Genomic DNA, 6,709 nt, shown 5'->3' with positions numbered 1-6,709 from the left:
GGCTCCAGTTTTCACTGAAACGGATAGAGTTATGACTTTTGACTTGTTTAATGTATCTATCTCACACGATAATAGTTATTTCCCTCCTTGAAGTTTCACCCCCGTTTTATATTTATCTAGAATACTGGCGCATTGGGTTTTCTCTAGATAAACGTCTAAAAACACCGAAGTTTACTTCCTTCCTGTGTACTATTGACAATCCCAGATTGAACGCAACACAAGGTTCGTTTATTTTTGGCAATGGCCTCAACTACCTGGAGTCAATTTCGGACCCCCACTCCGTTTTTGATCTTACACCCGGCCTTTTCCCAGTTTTATATTTATCTAGAATACTGGCGCATTGGGTTTTCTCTAGATAAACGTCTAAAAACGGGCTACCGTGATGTCGATCCCGTTTTGGATTATTGACGGAACCTCACTACAGCAAATTTAAACTATTAATTTTTACTGCAGGATACAGATTAAATTCCCCCCAAAAAACGGCCCGACCCGTTCCTGCCCCTCGCACCAAGCCAGTGGTGCGTGTTCCCAGTACGGCCCGACCCGTTCCTGCCCCTCGCACCAAGCCAGTGGTGAGCGTCGCCAGCCCGGCCCGGCCTGTTCCTGCCCCTCACACCAAGCCAGTGGTGCGCGTCGCCAGCCCGATCCGGCCTGTTCCTGTCCCTCGCACCAAGTCAGTGGTGCGCGTCGCCAGCCCGGCCCGGCCTGTTCCTGCTCCTCGCACCAAGCCAGTGGTGCGCATCGCCAGCCCGGCCCGGCCTGTTCCTGTCCCCCGCACCAAGCCAGTGGTGCGCGTCGCCACTGACCTTATTCTTGCAGGGTGGGATTTTCAATTTTGGTTAGATCTCATCACCGTTCCTGTCATGAACCAGGTCACCACCGGCCTGAATTAAACCATCAATCTCAGATGTCAGGTCTTTGTCTCACGGATCCTAGATCCTAGATCCGCCCGTGCACGGTTTCAGGGTTCCGTGGGACAACAACAACGGATCTTGAGATCCGGCTCGAAGGACCAAGCTGTCACAAGAATTTTGTTATCTCAATGGTTGAAGTCAACTACTTCTTAAATCTTTGAATAATTCCCAGAGGTTGTAAATCTCTAGTTTAAATAATGAATTAAACAAAGACCCCTTTCTGCAATGGTCAGCCTTTATTCATCAGAGTGCTCTGTCCCAAAATGGAAGCACAATCTTTTTATACACACACATCAGAGGAAAAATCCCACCCCGCTCCTTGCTCGGGCAGGCTGCATTTTTTCTCTATTCCCATACATAGTTATCGCTGTTCTCACAATATTCTGCAAGCCTCTCACTCCCCTTGCCTGTGTGGGGACATCTGTTTTTGAAACTGGTCTCCTGTTATTGGTTTCAACGTTTTACCCTTCTGCTTGCCTAATTACAAGACACAAATACTCTGTTGCTGGGCAAATATGCATCTTATATAAGCACATTTGATTAACTCTCTAAGCTCTAGTTTACAAATAGTCATACATTATTAGTTTAACTGAGGGTGTGACATTTTAGTCATATCTTATCTTACATTTCTTTATCATTAGTCCAGACTGTGAGTGAGGAAGTGCCTAAAGTTGTCGGAGGATGACACCTAGTGGGTCATTCCGGAACTGCGACCGTCTCCTGTAACAGTATATATTATTTGGGTTGTATGGTGGGTTCTAAAGACCCTGTTGGTCTTGTAGGCCCAAAGGCCTGTTTGGGTTCAGGTGGAATCTGTAAATCATCTAACCTCACTGATGCTTTTCTCCCTGAGCCTATTAATTCTTCATCACTGTCTGACTCCTGGGTCAGCAGGGCTGGTGCAGTGGGGTTTTCTGACCATGCAGTGGGACTGAGAATGGCTGTCTCCACAGTCTGAGATGGTACTACTACACCTTTCGTCCCAGAGACATCTCTGGCTGTATTGGTTTGGTGTGTCTGATGAGCAGGTCCAGAGGTTTGTGAAGATACTGTTTTGTTTGTGATGCTTCCTGGACCCTGTGGCTCCTCTATTTTCCCAGATAAATAGGGTTCAGAGGAGGGAGCCAGTTCACTGGATCTGTCACGCTCAGATGGCCTATCAGGAGCGAAGAGGGGGGACTCTGATACTGTGCCAGTATCAAACCCTACATCTTTTACTATAGTACTATTTCTAGTGATCTTTGCTACATTATCATTCTGCAGTGTGGAGGTTTCACTCAGCCCTCCTATCTTATGAGGGATCTTTAACTTATCTGTTTCAGGTGTTATCCCTGTCTTTGTCTGTGTCTCTGGCTCTGACTGACTTCTTAATGGTGGCAATGACTTATTTGGTGAACCATGTTAAGTTGGGTATTGATACCTTAAAAAATAACGAAACTATTAACGATTCACTTTTTTGATTATGTAACGCTAATGCTTAAAATAATCACACAAATTCTTATTCTCATGGACTAAAAGTCAGATTCACTCCAAATGTGTTATTTGGACTCATCACAATAGCCCCTAAAGAGTTTGAGAAAATAACATTGATTCATTCAAAGATGACCACACTATACCAGTAGATGCATATTAGCAATTTAGCACATACGTTAATATGCTTAAATATGCTAGAATTACATAAATGTTCTTCTCATGAACCATAGGACCAAATTATACCAAATTTGGAATGTAGGCCCAATCAGATTTTATGTCCAATTAAACCACTGTAAATCCACTCCACAGTGGCATATCAACTTGTCATCACTATCATGGACATCCCTAAGGTGAATATGATTTTGTATTTAGACTCATTACATCAATCTAAAATGGTTTTGAGAAAAAATTGTTGCTGCATTCAAATGTGGCCGCACTGTGCCTATAGATGCACGTTAGCACATATGCTAATGCTAGAAATACTTTTAAAATCTTCTTCTCGTGAACCATAAGTCCGATTGACTCCAAATTTGGTATATAGACTCAATAAATGAGAATGATTAGTTGCTGCATTCAAAGTCGGCCACGCTACACCATTAGATGTCACCAAATCATACCAGGGCTATATAAACTGAACCGATGGACATGGGGCCATGACATTTCTTATGTAAACCCTATGTACAGTATATGTCCTTAGAAGCTGTGTGAATATAAAGTCACTGCAATCATAGATGGCTCCACCAGACCAGTTGGTGGCACTATAGATGTCATTGGCACCAGTGGCACCATAGGATACTAGAGCAATAACTATTGATCAAGTGGGCTTTGTCTCATGCAAATTAATGTTAGATTTAAATTATCCAGATTAACAATGTGAAATATCATGATTAGTACATCGGTATAATCGCATACTGTATTGTTGCCCTATTATGTGGTCTGCATGTAGTGAAAAGTGGATATTTTATTTGGGAAAATGAGAAACCGGACGTCCTGCTGCTTGCACAGTCAGCGTATACACTACCGTTCAAAAGTTTGGGGTCACTTAGAAATGTCCTTGTTTTCCATGAAAACATACATTAAATTAGTTTGAATAGGAAATATAGCAAAATGAATAGGAAATGTAGTCATTGACAAGGTTAGAAATAATGATTTCTCATTGAAATAATAATTGTGTCCTTCAAACTTTGCTTTCGTCAAAGAATCCTCTATTTGCAGCAATTACAGCCTTGCAGACCTTTGGCATTCTAGTTGTCAATTTGTTGAGGTAATCTGAAGAGATTTCACCCCATAATTCCTGAAGCACCTCCCACAAATTGGATTGGCTTGATGGGCACTTCTTACAGTCAAGCTGCTCCCACAACAGCTCAATAGGGTTGAGATCCGGTGACTGTGCTGGCTACTCCATTATAGACAGAATACCAGCTGACTGATTCTTCCCTAAATAGTTATTGCATAGTTTGAAGCTGTGCTTTGGGTCATTGTCCTGTTGTAGGAGGAAATTGACTCCAATCAAGCGCCGTCCACAGGGTATGGCATGGCGTTGCAAAATGGAGTAATAGGCTTCCTTCTTCAAGATCCCTTTTACCCTGTACAAATCTCCCACTTTACCACCACCAAAGAACCCCCAGACCATCATATTGACAGATGGCATCAAGCACTCCTCCAGCATCTTTTCTTTTGGTCTGCATCTCACAAATGTTCTTCTTTGTGATCCGAACACCTCAAACTTAGATTTGTCTGTCCATAACAGTTTTTCCAATCTTCCTCTGTCCAGTGTCTGTGTTCTTTTGCCCATCTTAATCTTTTCTTTTATTGGCCAGTCTGAGATATGGCTTTTTCTTTGCAACTCTGCGTAGAAGGTCAGCATCCCGGAGTCGCCTCTTCACTGTTGACGTTGAGACTGGTGTTTTGCGGGTACTATTTAATGAAGCTGCCAGTTGAGGACCTGTGAGGCGTCTGTTTCTCAAACTAGACACTCTAATGTATTTGTCCTCTTGCTCAGTTGTGCACTGGGGCCTCCCACTCATCTTTCTATTCTGGTTAGAACCAGTTTGCGCTGTTCTGTAAAGGGAGTAGTACACAGCGTTGTACGAGATCTTCAGTTTCTTGGCAATTTCTCGCATGGATTAGCCTTCATTTCTCAGAACAAGAATAGACTGATGAGTTTCAGAATAACGTTATTTGTTTCTGGCCATTTTGAGCCTGTAATCGAACCCACAATTGCTGATGCTCCAGATACACAACTAGTCTCAAGAAGGCCAGCTTTATTGCTTCTTTAATCAGCACAACAGTTTTCAGCTGTGCTAACATAATTGCAAAAGGGTTTTCTAATGATCAATTAGCCTTTTAAAATGATAAACTTGGATTAGCAAACACAACGTGCCATTGGAACACAGGACTGATGGTTGCTGATAATGGGCCTCTGTACGCCTATGTAGATATTACATAAAAAAATCAGCCGTTCCCAGCTACAATAGCCATTTACAACATTAACAATGTCTACACTGTATTTCTGATCAATTTGATGTTATTTTAACAGACAAACAAATTGCTTTTCTTTCAAAAACAAGGACATTTCTAAGTGACCCCAAACTTTTGAACGGTAGTGTATATATTTATAAATATTCATATTTATATGTAAAGTCAATACATTAAATCAAATCAAATCAAATCACATTTTATTGGCCACATGCGCCGAATACAACAGGTGCAGACATTACAGTGAAATGCTTACTTACAGCCCTTAACCAACAGTGCATTTATTTTTAATAAAAAAGTAAAATAAAACAACAACAAAAAAAATGTTGAGAAAAAAATAGCAGAAGTAAAATAAAATAACAGTAGGGAGGCTATATATACAGAGGGGTACCGGTGCAGAGTCAATGTGCGGGGGCACCGGCTAGTTGAGGTAGTTGAAGTAATATGTACATGTGGGTAGAGTGACTATGCATAAATAATTAACAGAGTAGCAGCAGCGTAAAAAGATGGGGTGGGGGTGGGGGGGCAGTGCAAATAGTCCGGGTAGCCATGATTAGCTGTTCAGGAGTCTTATGGCTTGGGGGTAGAAGCTGTTGAGAAGTCTTTTGGACCTAGACTTGGCACTCCGGTACCGCTTGCTGTGCGGTAGCAGAGAGAACAGTCTATGACTAGGGTGGCTGGAGTCTTTGACAATTTTTAGGGCCTTCCTCTGACACCGCCTGGTATAGAGGTCCTGGATGGCAGGAAGCTTGGCCCCAGTGATGTACTGGGCCGTACGCACTACCCTCTGTAGTGCCTTGCGGTCGGAGGCCAAGCAGTTGCCATACCAGGCGGTGATGCAACCAGTCAGGATGCTCTCGATGGTGCAGCTGTATAATTTTTTGAGGATCTGAGGACCCATGCCGAATCTTTTCAGTCTCCTGAGGGGGAATAGGCTTTGTCGTGCCCTCTTCACGACTGTCTTGGTGTGTTTGAACCATGATAGTTCATTGGTGATGTGGACACCAAGGAACTTGAAGCTCTCAACCTGTTCCACTACAGCCCCGTCGATGAGAATGGGGGCGTGCTCAGACCTCTTTTGTTTCCTGTAGTCCACAATCATCTCCTTTGTCTTGATCACGTTGAGGGAGAGGTTGTTATCCTGGCACCACACGGCCAGGTCTCTGACCTCCTCCCTATAGGCTGTCTCATCGTTGTCGGTGATCAGGCCTACCACTGTTGTGTCGTCGGCAAACTTAATGATGGTGTTGGAGTCGTGCCTGGCCATGCAGTCATGGGTGAACAGGGAGTACAGGAGGGGACTGAGCACGCACCCCTGAGGGGCCCCCGTGTTGAGGATCAGTGTGGCAGATGTGTTGTTACCTACCCTTACCACCTGGGGGCGACCCGTCAGGAAGTCCAGGATCCAGTTGCAGAGGGAGGTGTTTAGTCCCAGGATCCTTAGCTTAGTGATGAGCTTTGAGGGCACTATGGTGTTGAATGCTGAGCTGTAGTCAATGAATAGCATTCTCACATAGGTGTTCCTCTTGTCCAGGTGGGAAAGGGCAGTGTGGAGTGCAATAGAGATTGCATCATCTGTGGATCTGTTGGGGCAGTATGCAAATTGGAGTGGGTCTAGGGTTTCTGGGATAATGGTGTTGATGTGAGCCATGACCAGCCTTTCAAAGCACTTCATGGCTACAGACGTCAGTGCTACGGGTCGGTAGTCATTTAGGCAGGTTATCTTAGTGTCCTTGGGCACGGGGACTATGGTGGTCTGCTTGAAACATGTTGCTATTACAGACTCAGTCAGGGACATGTTGAAAATGTCAGTGAAGACACTTGCCAGTTGGTCAGCACATGCT

Source organism: Coregonus lavaretus, assembly GCF_964263955.1.
Source record: "Coregonus lavaretus genome assembly, chromosome: 21".
NCBI classification, from domain to species: domain Eukaryota; kingdom Metazoa; phylum Chordata; class Actinopteri; order Salmoniformes; family Salmonidae; genus Coregonus; species Coregonus lavaretus.
This window is presented reverse-complemented; position numbering follows the sequence as displayed.